General features: G+C 44.2%; 1 pseudogene; it reads right to left on the reverse strand.

Moving 5' to 3' along the window:
• Nucleotides 1-11,006: 11,006 nt before the first annotated feature.
• LOC115898779 lies at nucleotides 11,007-11,307 on the reverse strand (annotated as a pseudogene).
• Between the last annotated feature and the right edge of the window lie 7,452 nt (nucleotides 11,308-18,759).

The raw sequence follows: 18,759 nt of genomic DNA on the forward strand, positions 1-18,759 counted from the left end.
ACATGCCCGTGATGAGAAGCAGACAGACCTTGGTGACCTTTCACGAACATGGGCATGGCTGTGGACCCCTTGCCATCAGGTGTATAGCAAGTGAAAGCAAGTGTTCACAACAGTGAAAAGTTGAGCATCATTATTTTTAGTGTGACAAGAGTTCAATGTTAGCGTTTCTGTTGTATTTTCTTGCAGTGTACCATTCTGTTAGATATTAGCATTTTCATTGATGAGCAAGACATACTTAATGCATATGTCGGTCTGTGTAGCCATACACCTACCTTAGAAAACAAGCTCAGTCAGGTATTCTCTGCATAGGACAGCACTATCCTCCTCTCTCCCCAGATGTGACTACTGAGGGTAGTTCTGAGTGTTTAATTTCAGATATTTTCCCCTGCATTTACACACCACACACACACCCACACAAACACCAAGTAACACTATGAACATCTTCCATCTTCCTGCACTCCCCTCATCTGATTCCCCTGTATCAGTCAATAACAGTTAATAAAACTTTGCAAACGTTCCCCAGTTCTTTGCTCCTCTCACTATTCTGGACACAGGTCTCTGCACATGTGTGAATATTTCTTTAGGAAAGATTTTTAGAAGTGGAATTGCTGGGTCAAAGGAGTCATATATTCAACAAAAACCTAATGAGTGCATCCTTGTGCTGAGTGCTGTTCTAGGTGCTGGAGAGACATCAGGGAACAAGGCAGACAGATGTTCCTGGCCACCATTCCAGAGGAGGATGTTTCCAGTTGTTGGTTTGTTTGTTTGTCTGTTTTTTCTAGAGGTGGGGTCTTGCTCTGTCCAGGCTGGAGTGCAGTGGCATGATCATAGCTCAATGCCGCCTTGAACTCCTGGGCTCAAGTGACCCTCCCATCATGGCCTCCTAAAGTGCTAGGATTCAGGTGTGAGTCACCACGCCTGGCCTCCAGTTTTTATTTTGATAGAGACTATACACGTCAGTCCTGGAGCAGGATTCTGCAGCAGGTGGTTGGGCATCTTGGCCTTCGCTCTCTGAACAATTTTCAAGTTCAAGATCTGGGACCGTCCATTTGGGAGTATGTGGGAGGAGACACAGATGAAATCGTCATCTGGAGAACATGGAGGAATGAGGAAGGTGTGTGCATGGTAGACCCTGTGATGGACAGGGAATAGAAGAGTCCACTTAGTCTCCATGCAGGGGAGCAACAGTGGGAAAGTCCCCTGGACAGAAGCATGAGACTGCCCATCAAGGGTCTCATCAACCAAGGGTCTGGGGACTAGGGTGGGGATGATGATTTGGGAATGGGACAGTTCTTTCTCACAGGTACCATGGCACGGCACGGTGCAGAGGGGAAACAGTTGTGGGGAAGGGAAGGGCAGAGGGGAGTCTACTTTAGAACAAACCACTGTGTGTGAATGAAGACATTAAAGCTCCATTCACACACAACAGACTTCAAACACCAGCCCCAGGTGGAGGCAGGATTGGAGCTGTTTTGACTGTTTGTGGCCCATCACTTTGGCCTCCTGGTTCTCCCCAGCCTTGGAAGGAGGACACTATCATCATTATGCCTATATAATAGATGAGAAACAGAGTCCCAGACAGATGGTAGGCATCTTGTCACAGGTCCTACAGCTGGCAGGTGCAGGAGAGGCTGAGTTTAGAGCTCAGTGACTCTAGAAACATTAAGGAGGACAGGTGCATGTGATGGAGGGAGGGAGAATTGAACAAGCCCAGGGTTCTGTCCCCAGTCACAATGTAGAGGCTGTGGGTTCATATTCCCAAGACAAGGATCACTCGGACAGAGAGAGAGCAGGGAGGGAGAGGCAAACGTGGTCATGGTGGGGACAATGGGAGACAGAGATATACAGGGTGGGCAGAAGAGGGTCAGGCAAAGAAGCAGGAGAGACCCAAGGCCCAAGTGTGGGCTGTCACAACCACCAGAGGATCAGGGTGCCCGGAAGGAGGTTGTGGGGCTCCAGGAGCAGCAGAGGTTCCCCAGATCTGTGAGCATGCCCTGCCTGGCACTGCAGGAAGAGGTGGCTGCCACCCAGGTCAGTGTGGACGTACTTCTACCTGTGTCTCAGAGGAAACAAATTCTATTTTATCCCAACATGGTTCTGTATTACACAAATGTAACATTCCGATACTAGATATTGAGTGCCTTATCCTCCATGCAAATAGAAGAGAGCATGATTTGATTTTTCTTTCTCCCTGGGATGATGGAGTCCATAACTTGGGTCCCCCAGCCCACAAGACAGGTACAAGAAAGGGTGGCTGGAAGATTGTGAGTCGTGACAGGGAACATTTTTCCTTAGGTTCCTTGGGTATATAAAGCTCCTGATTATTTGTCTATCAAGGGTAAAGAGTGAACATGGTCCCCTCTCCACAAATGTGCTTTTCTCCTTCACTATTACTGTGAAGGGCTGAAGTTCCATCAAGTTCTGATACATTACTTCATTATAATAATAATAATAATAATTATTATTATTATTATTCCTATTTTGAGACAGAATGTCACTCTGTCGTCCAGGCTGGAGCACAGTGGCTAGATCTCGGCTCACTGCAAGCTCTGCCTACCAGGTTCAAGTGATTCTCCCACCTCAGTCTCCGGACTAGCTGGAAATCCAGGCACGTGCCACCACACCCAGCTAATTTTTTGTATTTTTAGTAGAGACGGAGTTTCACTGTGTTAGCCATGATGATCTCAATCTCCTGACCTCGTGGTCCGCTGACTTTGGCCTCCCAAAGTGTTGGGATTACAGGCCTGAGCCACTACGCCCAACAATACATTATTTTTTTAGTGTTTTTGTGAGACAGGATAGCACTCTGTCACCCAGGCTGCAGTGCAGTGATGCAATTACAGCTCACTGCAGCCTCGATCTCCCAGGCTCAAGGGATTCTCCCACTTCAGCTTCCATTCTAGCTGGGACTACAGGCACACGCTACTACACCCAGCTAATTTTTGTATTTTTGGTAGAGACGGCATCCACTATTTTGCCCAGGCTGGTCTGTATCTCCTGGCCTCAGTCAATCATCCTGCCTCAGCCTCCCAAAGTGCTGGGATGACAAGCGTGAGCCACCTCACCAGGCCTTCATTTCTTTAATGAACAATTATCAGAGTTTCATCTTAGAGGCAAAAGTGGCTACTGCCAGCCAATCTGAGTGTGGTGTTGGAGGGGAATCTGGCTGATTCAGACATTTCAAATGAACTTTTAAATTAACCTACCTGATGACTATCCTAAGATCTTTTCCAGCTCTGTTTTTTTTTCTTTTTTGTTTGTTTGTTTGTTTGATTCAGGGTTTGGAGATTTTCAGAGGCTTTGCTACAATGAGCATCTCCTGGGCGGGCGCGGTCACCCATGCTGTAATATCAGCACTTTGGGAGGCCGAGGCAGGCAGATCACTTGAGGTCAGGAGTATGAGACCAGCCTGGCCAAAATGGCGAAACCCCCGTGTCTACTAAAAATACAAAAATTACCCATAGTGGTGGCTGGCCTCTGTGAATTCCGGTTACTGCGGGAAGTGAGGCGGGAGAATCACTTGAACCTGGGAGACGGAGGATACAGTGAGCCGAGATCACACCATTGCACTCCAGCCTGGGCGACAGAGTAAGTCTCTGTCTCAAAAAACAAACAGCATCTCTTTCCTACAGTGATTTCAGCTTTGGTCTTGTCTCCTCGGGTTTCTCTACAGTCTGATCCCATCTACTCTATCTCCCAGGAATGCCTCAATATTTCTGGTGAACCACTGACACGTTTTCTTGTTTTCCTCTACTGTTAAGAATTGATCCTTGAAAACATTTTCTTCCCAGTTCAATGGAATGTTGAGTGGGGCACGGGATCTATCTGCCATCTTGCTCCAATCATCTGGTTTTAGATATTTTATGTACTTTTGTCACTGTATATGTGTAATTTTTCTCAATTTGGTTTTCTAAATAGTTATTATTGGTATGTAGACAACCTATGTATTACTGTATATAATGTTTTGTTACCTGTCTGGGTGCAGCTTCCCCTGCATTTTGGGACAAGACTCAATCTGTTTTATTCAAAACAAACAAACAAAAAAACTGACAGCCTGGGTGCGGTGGCTTATGCCTGTAATCCCAGCACTTTGGTAGGCCGCAGTGTGTAGATCATCTGAGGTCAGGAGTTTGAGACCAGCCTGGCCAAGAGGGTGAAACCCCATCTCTACTAAAAATACAAAACAAAAAAAAAAATTAGTCGAGCCTGGTGGCGCACGCCTGTATTCCCAGTTACTAGGGCAGCTGAGACAGCAGGATCATTTTAACTCGGGAGGAGGAGATTACAGTGAGCCGAGATGGCACCACTCCACTCCAGCCTGGGCAACAGAGATTCTATCTCTAAATAAAAAGAAAAAAAGAAAATTCACTTCACAGGCAATAGATAGTTATAAAAGGATAATTTATGGAAGATTTCATAGGGGAGACTGATGGAAAGAAAGAAGTATATATTTTACAGAGCTGAGCAGTTCACAGGAAAAATCACCAGAACTGCCTTTTTCTCCAAAATTATTATCCCTACGCCATTCTACTACTGGTTCTTCTAGTCCTTCCCTCTATTCCAAATCCTCAAATTGTCCATTTTCTTATTGGGATAACTTTCCTCTGCCCAGATCTAGGTCCTCCACAACACTTAACACTGTCTTCGGCTGTTTGAATGCCCATTGTTTTAGCTCAGGTTCCCAAAGAAACAGAATTTGGATGATTGCGGACACCTCTGAATAGACTATACTGAGAAACCATGCCTGGAAAGGTGCATGAAGAGAGGAGAGGAGAGGGAATTTACGTCCCTCCCTCTCACTCCTGGTTCCTTTTCTTAATGGTCAAAATTCAACCCACAGGCACTAGCTCTGCTACACTTCTAGACTGCATCATCTGCCCCCTTGGCAGCTGTCTGGGAAGCCAGATCCCACACTTTGAAGTGTAGTGTTTCATACAATCCAAAAGTGGTAGCAGAGGCCAGGCATGATGGCTCACGCCTGTAATTCCACGTTTTGGGAGGCCAAGGCAGGCGGATCATGAGGTTAGGAGTTCAAGACCAGCCTGGCTAGCATGGTGAAACCCTGTCTCTACTAAAAGTACAAATTTAGCTGGGCATGGTGGCCTGCACCTGTAATCCCAGCTACTCAGGAGGCTGAGGTAGGAGAATCGCTTAATCCCGAGAGGCAGAGGTTGTACTGAGCTGAGATCGCACCATTACACTCCAGCCTGGACGACAGAGCGAGACTCACTCTCAAAAACAAAAAACAAAACAAACAAACAAACGCAACAGTGGTAGCAGATTTTAGAAAGTCCAGGTATGTAGCTAATTGGCCTGGTTGTACAGCAGCAGCCAAGGGTGAAAACTGAATACTCCAACGAAAGTCCTAAGTTCACCGAGTAATTAGAGTACCCATCTGTGTTAGTTAATTCCCTTTATCTGAAGGAAAAATAAATCTCATGTCTCTATGACAACCAGGTGCTTACAGCTTGGAGCAAGGCACCTAGGGTAAACTCCCCGGGTGACAGGGAGACAAAGACATCATCTTCCTTGATGTTCACATTTCAAAGAGATGGCTCCAAGGCCCCGAAGATAGACATTCCTAGGGGCTGGGCGTGGTGGCTCATGCCTGTAATCCCAACACTTTGGGAGGCTGAGGCTGGAGGATCACTTGAGACCTGGAGTTCAAGTTCAAGACATTCCTGGGTTCTAGGGTGGCCAGAGGCTTACAGATCAAAGGAAGAATTTACAAATACAAATTTTCTGAAGGAAATGCTCTAAGGAAAGTGAAATGGGGAAAGATCTCTTCTTCCCTTTTGGCAACAGGAAAAATTCAATTTCATATTTAGTTACCCTTACAATTTCCCCCTATTGTTATTCTTTTATAGTAACACTGTAATTTTCTAATTATCTCCACTGCTGTTTCGATCTTTCTCTGGGTAGTTTACAGCCACCTAGTTATCCAACAAGTCCATAGTAAGATGCAAAGCAAAGCAATTATGAAGATTATAATATAATGATTTTTTTTTTCAGGACGGAGTTTCACTCTTGTTGCCCAGGCTGGAGTGCAATGGTGCGATGTCGGCTCACTGCAACCTCTGTCTCCTGTGTTCAAGTGATTCTCCCGCCTCAGCCTCCCAAGTAGCTGGGATTACAGGCATGTGCCACCATGCCCAGCTAATTTAGTATTTTTTTAGAGATGGGATTTCACCATTTTAGCCAGGCTGGTCTTGAACTCCTCACCCCAGGAGATCTGCCCACCTCGGCCTCCCAAAGTGTTAGGATTACAGACGTGAGCCACCATGCCCTGCCTAGGAAGAATTTTTAAATTCAGTATAATACTCACCTTGTAGGAGCGGGATGACCTTTAAACACATCATAGTGGTTCAAAGTCAAGATAAATTATAGAGACAAATCCCTAAATCAAATGCTCTATTCGGGAATCACAAAATTGTAATTCAGAGCATACACATGGACTAGGGTGGTCTTTAGCATGTGCAACGAATGAAGAGAAGTTGGAAGTTTTATTAGAAAGAAAAATGTTACATATTGTTTTGAAATGAGGCTCGTTGGCCCTGGAGAAGCTGGTTCATTCTCACAATCAGCTTTCACATTCCCTCTTTTGATCAACATCTTTCTTTGAAAACCTCACTGATCAGCCATCTTAAAGTGAGGCTTCATTGTCATTCCATGCCAGGATGGACCTGGGCCGGCTGTCTTTGTCCCATGTCAAGGGAAAGGTAAGGGAGTCAATATCACGGACATGAGCCACATTTGAGCCACAAAGAGGCCAGAAGAAAAAAAAATTCAGGCAACTTTGTCTGGAGTTCAGCATCAAATTCCATCTTATTAGTCCCATCTATATTAGCATTCATCTTGAAGCACTAGGCCAACATTTTCCTGTTGGGAGAATTGGCTTAACAAATATGAGACAGGCAACAAGAATGGAGCTCAAAGATCAAAATACAAAAGTAATTAGCAATTGTTTTATTTTATTTTATTTCATTTCATATCATTTTATTTTATTTTATTTTATTTTATTTTATTTTATTTTATTTTATTTTATTGCAATGCAATCTTACTCTGTTGTCCAGGCTGCAGTGCAGTGGTGTGATCCCAGCTCACTGCAACCTCCACCTCCTGGGTTCAAGCGATTCTCCTGCCTCAGCCTCTCAAGTAGCTTGGATTACAAGTGCTCACCACCTCGCCTGGCTAATTTTTGTATTTTCAGTACAGACGAGGTTTCACCATGTTGGCCAGGCTGGTCTCCCACTCCTGACCTCAAGCGATCAGCCCTCCTTGGCATCCCAAAGTGCTGGGATTACAGGCATGAGCCACCGCACCCAGCTATAATTAGCAATAGTATAATAAATTTAGTTTGTACAATGGTTTTGAACCAAGATCCCAAGCCCAAGGGCCACCAGCTAAATTAATCAAAAGACTGTGGGGGAAGTGAATGAGGCCTCTTGTAGTCTTTGAGTAGCATTTTAGGGCTGGATTCAATTAAAGCAGAGTGCCAACTCTACAAAAGGGAATACTAGGTGAGTCAAAGGATTTGGGGATCAGGTTCTGTCAAGTGAAACATGTAGACATTCGGGGGTAAGAGTCTCATTATGATACGAAGACTTATTCTGACGTCTTGGGAAAAGCTGTCTACAGTGTAGAAACATCAACTTCTCATTCTGATTTGTCATTGGAATGTGTTTGGTTACGGCATTGGACACTTTGTTGAACTTTTTGTGTGGTCCATACGTCAGGCACGAGACTTGTTTCTTAAAATTTATACAGTTTGGCTGAGTGCAGTGGTTCACGCCTGTAATCCCAGCACTTTGGGAGGCCGAGGTGGGGAGATCACGAGGTCAGGAAATCAAGACCATCCTGGGTAACTCGGTGAGACCTCGCCTCTACTAAAAATACAAAAAATTAGCCGAGGATGGTGTCATGTGCCTGTAGTCCCAGCTACTCGGGAGGTTAGGCAGGAGAATCGCTTGAACCCGGGAAGTAGAGATTGCAGTGAGCCGAGATCTCGCCACTGCACTCTAGCCTTGGCAACAGTGTGAGACTCTGTCTCAAAAAAAAAAAAAAAAATCATTTGCGGTTTTATCTTATAGTATTTGTAAACCAAAAATAGCATCCCAAGCACCTCTCCTCCCCTTAACCATCTGAATGGACTTCCTTCTCAGCCAGGGCTCTTTTAAAGTTAACCTGAGAGACAGTTTAGGCCATGGTAGGATGTATGGGTCAGACATACACATATCAGGTATAATGATACCTCTCTAGCATCAACATCATCACAGACTTAAATCTCATAAGAAACGTGTTACAACCTAATCTCTCTGAAGCCTAGTCCCTGAAGGCTTTCTCTGCAAATAAGAACTTAGGTCACCACAATCCTCTTTCTTAACCCAGACATTCCTTTCTGTTGATCCAGTGCATTTTTGTTTGTTTGTTTGTTTGTTTGTTTTTGTTTTGAGGCAGAATCTAGATCTGTTGCCCAGGCTGGAGTGCAATGGTGCGTTCTCGGCTCACTGTAACCTCTGCTGCCCGGATTCAAGCAATTCTCCTGTCTCAGTCTACCCAGTAGTTGGAGTTACAGGCACCCGCCATCACATCCAGCTAATTTTTTTTTATTATTATTTTAGTAGAAACCAGGTTTCACCATGTTGGCCAGGCTGGTCTCGATCTCCTGATCCCAGGTGATTCATCTGCCTCAGCCTCCCAAAGTGCTGGGATTATAGGTGTGAGCCATTGCGCCCGGCCAATCCTAGGTTTTTAGAAAACCCAACCAATTGTCAACCAGAAAATTTTTAAATCTACCTATAAGCTGAAAGCCCCTGCTTCGAGTTGTCCTGGCTTTCTGGACCAAACCAATGTATTTCTTAAAAGTATTTGACTGAGTCTCCACAAAATCTGTAAAACCACGCTGCACCCTGACCACCTTGGGCAACTCAGGACCTCCTGAGGCCGTGTCATGGGTCATGGTCACTCCTATTTGGCTCAGAATAAATCTCTCCAAATGTTTTCCAGAGTTTGTCTCTTTTCATCTGGAGACATCAGGAACACAGCAGTTTCTGTTTTTGGTAATTTTATGGGGAAAAGTAGGATTAGTCTAGTCTAGCTGGGCGCAGTGGCTCATGCCTATAATCCCACCACTTTGAGAGGCTGAAGCGGCTGGATCACGAGGTCAAGAGATCAAGACCATCTTGGCCAACATGGTGAAACACCATCTCTACGAAAAATACAAAAATTAGCCAGGCGTGGTGGTGGGCGCCTGTAGTCCCAGCTAGTTGGGAGGCTGAGGCAGGAGAATCATTTGAATGCAGGAGGCGGAGGTTGCAGTGAGCCGAGATCCCACCACTGCACTCCTGCCTGGTGACAGAGTGAGTCTCTGTCTCAAAAACAACAACAACAGGCCAGGCGCGATAGCTCATGCCTGTAATCCCAGCACTTTGGGAGGCCAAGGCGGGCAGATCACTTGAGGTCCGGAGTTTGAGACCAGCCTGACCAACATGGAGAAACCCCATCTCTACGAAAAATACCAAAAAAAATTAGCCGGGCGTGGTGGCACATGCCTGTAATCCCAGCTACTCGGGAGGCCGAGGCAGGAGAATGGCTTGAACCCGAGAGGCAGAGGTTGCTATGAGCCGAGATCGCACCATTGCACTCCAGCCTGGGCAACAAGAGTGAAACTCCACCTCAAAAAAAAAAAAAAAAAAAAAGAAAAAAGAAAAAACAAGAACTCAAAATAATGCAGAGAGCTACAATCTAATAACTGATCTATTAGAGCTTTTCTTTAGCAACATAACTTTTCTGTATACATTGATCACTTAGGAATCTCAGATTTAAAAACCTTTTGAGGATAGAAAGTGAAACCAAAGCCGACTTTAGATTTCACCCACATTCTTAAGGCTCTTGGGTCTGCCAGAAAGTGACCGTTTTTATTCACCCACTGTAAAGCTAAAAACACTTGAAGTCAGGCATTCCACGCATTTTGATGAAAGCCTTGGTAATATAACCAAATTTTTTTTTTCTTTTTGAGACAGAGTCTTGCTCTGTCATCCATACTGGTGAGATCTCAGCTCACTGCAGCCTCCACCTCCTGGGTTCAAGCAATTCTCTTGCCTCAGCCTCCTGAGTAGCTAGGATTACACATGTGCACCACCATGCCCTGCTATATATATATATATACACACACATATATATATAATATATTATATATATATATATTTTTAGTAGAGATATGGTTTTCCCATGTTGGCCAGGCTGGTCTCAAACTCCTGACCTCAGGTGATCCACCCACCTCAGTCTCCCAAAGTGCTGGGATTACAGGTGTGAGCCACCATGCCCGGCCCTATAACCAATGCTTTTAATTGTATCTGTCCACAAAGAGAGAGCAGATTTTTTTGTGTGTGTTTGAAAAAAAGGTGGGTGAGGTGCAATGGCTCACACCTAAAATCCCAGTGCTTTGGGAGGCCACTTGAGGCCAGAAGTTCAAGATCAACATGGGCAATATAACTAGACTCCCATTGCTAAAAGAAAGAAAGGAAAGAAAGAAAGAAAGAAAGAAAGAAAGAAAGAAAGAAAGAAAGAAAGAAAGAAAGAAAGAAAGAAAGAAAGAAAGAAAGAAAGAAAGAAAGAAAGAAAGAAAGAAAGAAAGAAAGAAAGAAAAAGGAAGGAAGGAAGGAAGGAAAGAAGGAAGGAAGAAAGGAAGGAAGGTTTTATAACTACCTGCAGGTAGGGCCTGCATAGGTGGTGGGTGTGCTTGAGAGAAGAGAAGAGGAAAGGAGGAGAGGGGAGGAAAGGGGAAAGAAGGGGAGGGGGAGAAGGGGGATGGGAGGGAGAGGAGGGGGACAGGGGAGGGCGGGGGGGGAGGAGCATGGGGGAGGGAATGGTTATTACTACCTGCAGGCAGGGCCTGCCTGAGATGGTGGGTGTATTGGGCCCAGGGGATGTGTGGGCTGTGAGGAGACGGTGATGGTGAGGCTGGAAGGAAAGAGGGTGGCTTGGAAACCAGGCCCAAGGGATCCTCAGATCTGCTTCTTGGAATGCACAGCCTTGAGAAAAGAGTCACGGTAAGCCACAGTCATGCCATCCATCAGATGCAGAAATTCTTGGAAATCTAGCTGCCCATCACTAGTGAGGTCCAGTTTCTTCATCATGTGATCAAGGACACTGGGGCCCTCTGGTTCTTCGTGAAGGCATCCAGTTCTCTATTCATGAAGCTTTGGAACTCTATCTTGGAGTGAATGCTGTTGTAATCATCCTTTCCAGCCTATTTCTGGAAAACAGCAATCAGGGACTCTCTGTAGGGCTGGAGATTTTTGCCATGTTGGAGTTGAATGAGTCACCGAGAGCAGGTTTTTACTGGACCTGTGTAAATAACCATATTGCCATAAGAATATTTACAAATAGTTTTTGAATTCTGGAGGAATTGAGTAGTAAGAAAAAGCAAACATTTCCATCTTAGTTTACAAAAGTATACTTCACAAAATTATTAAAAACTATAGATAGTTTAACAGATAAAATTTTCAATTTTTTTTTCATTTTTTGAGAAAGGGTTGTGCCCTGTTGCATAGGCTGGAGTGCACTGGTTCAAACACGGCTCCCTGCAACCTCTGCCTCCTGGCTCAAGTGATCCTCCCACCTCGGCCTCCCAAGTAGCTGGGACCACAGGCACGTGCCACCATGCCCAGCTAATCATTTTGTTTCTGTTTTTGTAAAGACAGGATTTTGCCATGTTGTCCAGACTGGTCTTAAACTCCTGGACTCAAACGATCCTCCTGCCTTGGCTTCCAAAGTGAGCCACCGCACCCCACCAGAAAATTTTCTTAAATGTGGAAAACCAAACATTTAGGTAAAAAACAAATATAGCTTTATTTTCTTAATTTCTTTCAGAAACCTGGTCTCCTATATTTTCCCAGGTTGGTCTTGAGCTCCTGCACTCAAGGGATCCTCCTGTCCCAGCCTCCGAAAGTGCTGAGATCAGAGGTGTGAGCCACTGCACCCAGCCCAAGAATAAATAAAGAATAAATAAAGTTTTAAATGAAGGTCATAAAACATTATTGGTTATTTAGCCTCATATAATTAATGTTTGTTCTGCTTGATCTTGATAATCAGTTGCATGAACCCATCAGTTTGCATTAGAGTTTTGAAAAATAATTTATTTAGTTCATTGATCTGAAAGTTATTACAAATCTATATTCAACAGTAGTTGTTAAAATCTTTTTTATGAATCTGATTCTGGATGCCTTTAGAGAAGAATCAGCACTGTAGATGATAAAGCTTAGAACAGTAATGATTAAAATCTGATGAAAGGTTCAAAATAAGAGAAAATTCAGTTATTTCTATTATATAGAGCATTTTAAGATAATAACCAGAATCATGACTGATAGCATTACACCAGGACCATCAGACCTCTGTAAATTTTATAGGATCTTCAGAATACTAACATCAATAACATATCTATATAAATGTAAACAGCGATTAGTATTTTTTATTATCTGACATTAGTTTTCATATAATCTAACATATCAAATAAGCCTAATGAGAGACACATTCTTTGAGGCTCTCCAGGGGCCTCACTGGTAAATTTCAAAATCAATTTCAGGTTAAAAAGACTTAAATTAAAATTTGATTAGTTTGTTCAACAGCAATAGATAAATTAAAAAAGAATTGGATTTGGGGGAAGTTTGTCAAAGGTGTTAAAAGGCTCAAAACATTTGTTCAAAGCAGGATCACAGGTCATTGTGAAATAACAGTCACTCATTATTTCATCATGATCATCATGATATATCACTCAGAGTGATAGTCAACAGACTTCAAAAGCAATACAGAAAGTTAGATGGACTTAAAAACCTACCCTTTCAAAGCTCAGTTTTCCTAAGCAATTAGAAACCTAATTAGTAGGCCAGGCATGATGGCTCATGCCTGGAATCCCAGCACTTTGGGAGGTCCAGGCAGACGGATCACTTGAGGCCAGGACTTCAAGACCAGGCTGAGCAACACCGCAAAACCCCTTTTCTACTAAAAGGACAAAATATTAGCTGGACATGGTGGCCCGCGCCTGTGGTCCCAGCTACAGGAGGCACAAGAATTGCTTAAACCCGGGAGACAAAGGTTGCAGTGAGCCGAGATCCCGCCCATTGCACTCCAGCCTGGTAGACAGAGAGAGACTCCATCTCAAAACAAAACCCTAGGATCAACAGAAAGGAATGCCTGGGTTAAGATAAAGGACTGTGGAAAGTCAAGTTCTTATTTGCAGAGGAAGACTTCAGGTATTGGCTTCAGAGAGACTAGGTTGTAACACGTTTTTTACTAGACTTCAAGTTTGTGTTGATGTTGATGCCAGAGAGGTATAATGAGGCATGCCTGACCCCCACTTCCTGTCATGGCCTGAAATCGTCTCTCAGGTTAAATTTTTAAAGAGCCCTGGCTGAGGAAGAAGTCCATTCAGATGCTTGCGGGGTGGCAGGGGTTAGGATTTTATTTTTGATCTACAAGTTCTATAAGATAAAACTGCATAAATTTTAAGGAACAAGTTTGTTGCCTGATGTATGGACCACACAAAAAGTTCACCAAACTGTCCAATGCCATAACCAGAGACATTCCAACGACAAATCAGGATGAGAAGTTGACGTTTCCACACTGTAAACAGCTTTTCCCGAGACTTCAGAGTAAGTCTTCCTATCATAACGAGACTCTTACTCCCTGAATGTCTACATTTTTCACTTGACAGAACCCGACGCCCAAATCCTTTACTTCACCTAGTGGTCCCTTTTATAGAGTTGGCACTCTGCTACAATTCAACCCAGTCCTAAAATGCTACTCAAAGACTACAAGAGGCCTCATTCACTTCCCCCATAGTCTGATTTGTTTAGCTGGTGGCCCTTAGTCTTGGGATCTTGGTTCAAAACCATTATACAAACTAAATTTATTATACTATTGCTAATTATAGCTGGGTGCCGTGGTTCAGGCCTGTAATCCCAGCACTTTGGGATGCCAAGGAGGGTGGATCACTTGAGGTCAGGAATTTGAGACTAGCCTGGCCAACATGGTGAAACCCTGTCTCTACTGAAAAGACAAAAATAAGCCAGTCATGCTGGTGGGCACCTGTAATTCCAGCTACTCAAGAGGCTGAGGCAGGAGAATCGCTTGAACCCAGGAGGTGGAGGTTGCAGTGAGCCGGGATCACGCCACTGCACTCCAGCCTGGGCGACAGAGCAAGAATCCATCATAGTAAAATAAAATAAAATAAAATAAAATAAAATAAAATAAAATAAAACAATTGCTACTTATTTTGGTATTACGATCTTTGAGCTCCGTACTTGTTGCCTGTCTAATATTTGTTAAGTCAGTTCTCCCAACAAAATAATGATAGCCCAGGGCATCAAGATGATTGCTAATATAGATGGAACTAACAAGATGGAACTTGATGCTGAACTCCAGACAAACATGCCTGAATTTTTTTTTCCTTCTGGACACTTTGTTGCTCAAATGTGGCCCATGTCCCTGATATCGACTCCCTTACCTTCCCCTTGACATGGGACAAAGACAACTGGCCCAGGTCCATCCTGGCATGGAATGACAATGAAGCCTCACTTTAAGATGGCTGATCAGTGAGGTTTTCAAAGAAAGATGCTGATCAAAAGAGGGAATGTGAAAGCTGATTATGCGAATGAACCAACTTCTCCAGGGCCAGTGAGCCTCATTTCAAAACAATATGTAACATTTTTCTTTCTAATAAAACTTCCAACTTCTCTTCATTCGTTGCACATGCTGAAGACCACCCTAGTCCATGTGTATGCCCTGAATTACAATTTTGTGATTCCCGAATAGAGCATTTGATTTAGGGATTTGTCTCTATAATTTATTTTGACTTTGACACAATTAACCATTATGATGTGTTTAAAGGTCGCCCCGTCCCCTGACAAGGTGAGTATTATACTGAATTTAAAAACTCATTCTAACCCGGGCATGGTTGCTCACGTCTGTAATCCTAACACTTTGGGAAGCCAAGGTGGGTGAATCACCTGGGGTGAGGAGTTCAAGACCAGCCTGGCTAAAATGGTGAAATCCCATCTCTAAGAAAATACTAAATTAGCTGGGCATGATGGCACATGCCTATAATCCCAGCTACTTGGGAGGCTGAGGCAGGGGAATCACATGAACACAGGAGACAGAGGTTGCAGTGAGCCAACATCGCACCATTGCACTCCAGCCTGGGCAACAAGAGTGAAACTCCATCCCAGAAAAAAAAAAATCATTCTATTACAATCTTGATAATTGCTTTGCTTTGCATCTTACTGTGGATGTGTTGGATATCTAGGTGGCTGTAAACTACCCAGAGAAAGATAGAAACCACAGTGGAGATAATTAGAAAATTGCAGTGTTACTATCATACAATAACAAAAGGGGAAAATTGTAAGGGTAACTAAACATGAAATTGAATTTTTCCTGTTGCCAAAAGGGAAGAAGAGATCTTTCCCCATTTCACTTTCCTTAGAGCATTTCCTTCAGAAAATTTGTATTTGTAAATTCTTCCTTTGATCTGTAAGCCTCTGGCCACCCTAGAACCCAGGAATGTCTTGAACTTGAACTCCAGGTCTCAAGTGATCCTCCAGCCTCAGCCTCCCAAAGTGTTGGGATTACAGGCATGAGCCACCACACTTGTACCCTAGGAATGTCTATCTTCAGGGCCTTGGAGCCATCTCTTTGAAATGTGAACATCAAGGAAGATGATGTCCTTGTCTCCCTGTCACCCGGGGAGTTTACCCTAGGTGCCTTGCTCCAAGCTGTAAGCACCTGCTTGTCATAGAGATATGAGTTTTATTTTTCCTTCAGATAAAGGCAATTAATTAACACAGGTGGGTACTCCAGTTACTTGGTGAACTTAGGACTTGCCTGGGAGCATTTAGTGTTCACCCTTGGCTGCTGCTGTACAGCCAGGCCAATTGCCTACATATCTGGACTTTTCATTGTTTGTTTGTTTTGCTTTTTTTTGTTTGTTTGTTTTTGAGGCAGAATCTCCTCTGTTGCCCAGGCTGGAATGCAGTGGTGTGATCTCAACTCATTGCAACCTCCGCCTCGCAGGTTCAAGCGATTATCCTGCCTCAGTCTCCTGAGTAGCTGGGATTACAGGCGCACACCACCATGCCCAACTAATTTCTGTATTTTTAGTAAAGATGGGGTTTCTCCATTATGGCCAGGCTGGTCTCCAACTCCTGACCTCATGATACGCCTGCCTCGGCCTACCAAAGTGCTGGGATTACAGGTGTGAGCCACCACGCCTGGCCTCTGCTACCACTTTTGGATTGTATGAAACACTACACTTCCAAGTATGGGATCTGGCTTCCCAGATAGCTGCCAAAAGGGCAGGTGATGCAATCTAGAAGCGTGGGGGAGTTCGTGCCTGTGGGATATTTATTGCCTCTGAAGTGAATTTTCTTTTTTTTTTTTTTTTTTTTCTTTTTCTTTTTATTTAGAGATAGAGTCTCTGTCGCCTGGGCTAAGATGTAGTGCCCTGATCTCTGCTCACTGCAATCTCTGCCTCCTGAGTTTAAGAGATCCTCCCCCTTCAGCTGCCCTGGTATCTGACACTACAGGCATGTACCACCAATGCCTGGTTAATTTTTTTATTTGTATTTTTAGAAGAGAAGGGGGTTCACCATCTTGGCCAGGCTGGTCTCAAACTCCTGACCTCAGGTGATCCACCTGCCTCAGTCTAGCAAAGTGCTGGGATTAGAGGCATGTAATCGCAGACCACACCCAGCCTGTCACATTTCTTTTGGAGAATAAAACAGGTTGAGTCTTGTGCCAAAATGGAGGGGAAGCTGCACCCAGACAGGTAACAAAATACTATATACAACAATAGATAGGTTTTCTACATACCAATAACAACCATTTAGAAAACCAAATTGAGAAAAATTATACTTATGTAGTGACAAAAATACATAAAATATCTAAAACCAGATGATTGGAGCAAGACGGCAGGTAGATCCCCTGCCCCACTCAACATTCCATTGAACTGGGAAGAAATGTTTTCAAGGGTCAATTCTTAACAGTAGAGGAAAATAGGAAAACGGGTCAGTGGTCCACCAGAAATATTGAGGCATTCCTGGGAGATAGAGTAGATGGGATCAGACTGATAGAGAAACCCAAGGAGACAAGACCACAGCTCAAATCACTGTAGGCAAGAGATGCTGTTTGTTTTTGAGACAGAGACTTACTCTGTCGCCCAGGCTGGAGTGCAGTGGTGTGATCTCGGCTCACTGCACCCTCCGTCTCCCAGGTTCAAGTGATTCTCCCGCCTCACTCCCCGCAGTAACCGGAATTCACAGAGGCCAGCCACCACTATGGGTAATTTTTGTATTTTTAGTGGAGACGGGGGTTTCACCCAATTGGCCAGGCTGGTCTCCAACTCCTGACCTCAAGTGATCTGCCTGCCTCAGCCTCCCAAAGTGCTGATATTACAGCGTGGGTCACCGCGCCCGCCCAGGAGATGCTCATTGTAGCAAAGCCTCTGAAAATCTCCAAACCCTGAATCAAACAAACAAACAAACAAAAAAGAAAAAAAAAAACAGAGCTGGAAAAGATCTTAGGATAGTCATCAGGTAGGTTAATTTAAAAGTTCATTTGAAATGTCTGAATCAGCCAGATTCCCCTCCAACACCACACTCAGATTGGCTGGCAGTAGCCACTTTTGCCTCTAAGATGAAACTCTGATAATTGTTCATTAAAGAAATGAAGGCCTGGCGAGGTGGCTCACGCTTGTCATCCCAGCACTTTGGGAGGCTGAGGCAGGATGATTGACTGAGGCCAGGAGATACAGACCAGCCTGGGCAAAATAGTGGATGCCGTCTCTACCAAAAATACAAAAATTAGCTGGGTGTAGTAGCGTGAGCCTGTAGTCCCAGCTAGAATGGAAGCTGAAGTGGGAGAATCCCTTGAGCCTGGGAGATCGAGGCTGCAGTGAGCTGGACTTGCATCACTGCACTGCAGCCTGGGTGGACTCTTCTATTCCCTGTCCATCACAGGGTCTACCGTGCACACATCTTCCTCATTCCTCCATGTTCCCCAGATGACGATTTCATCTGTGTCTCCTCCCACATACTCCCAAATGGACAGTCCCAGTCATAGAATCCGAAAATCATCTAGAGAGCAAAGGCCAAGATGTCCAACCCCCTGCTGCAGAATCCTGCTCCAGGAATGAAGTGAATAGTCTCTATCAAAATAAAAATTGGAGGCAAGGTGCAGCAGCTCATGCCTGTAATCTCAACACTTTAGGAGGCCAAAGTGGGAGGATCACTTTGGCCCAGGAATTTGAGACCAGCCTAGGTAACGGAGCGAGACTTTCTTGACAAAACCCAAAAAAATTAGTGGAACATGATGGTGCATGCCTGTAGTCACAGCTTCTCTGGAGGCTGAGGTGGGAGGATCGCTTGAGCCCACAAGTTCAAGGCTGCATTAACCTATGATCGTGCCACTGCACTCTAGTCTGGACAGAGCAAGACCCCATCTCTAGAAGAAACAAACAAACAAAGACAACTGGAAACATCCTCCTCTAGAATGGTAGTCAGGAACATCTGTCTGCCTTGTTCCCTGATGTCTCTCCAGCACCTAGAACAGCGCTCAGTACCAGTTCACACTCATTAGGTTTTTGTTAAATAAATGACTCCTTTGACACAGCAATTCCACTTCTAAGAAACTTTCCTAAAGAAATATTCACACATGTGCACAGAGCTGTATGCACAATAATGAGGGGAGCAAATAACTAGGGAATGT

Source organism: Rhinopithecus roxellana, chromosome 7, assembly GCF_007565055.1.
Source record: "Rhinopithecus roxellana isolate Shanxi Qingling chromosome 7, ASM756505v1, whole genome shotgun sequence".
Classification (NCBI taxonomy): domain Eukaryota; kingdom Metazoa; phylum Chordata; class Mammalia; order Primates; family Cercopithecidae; genus Rhinopithecus; species Rhinopithecus roxellana.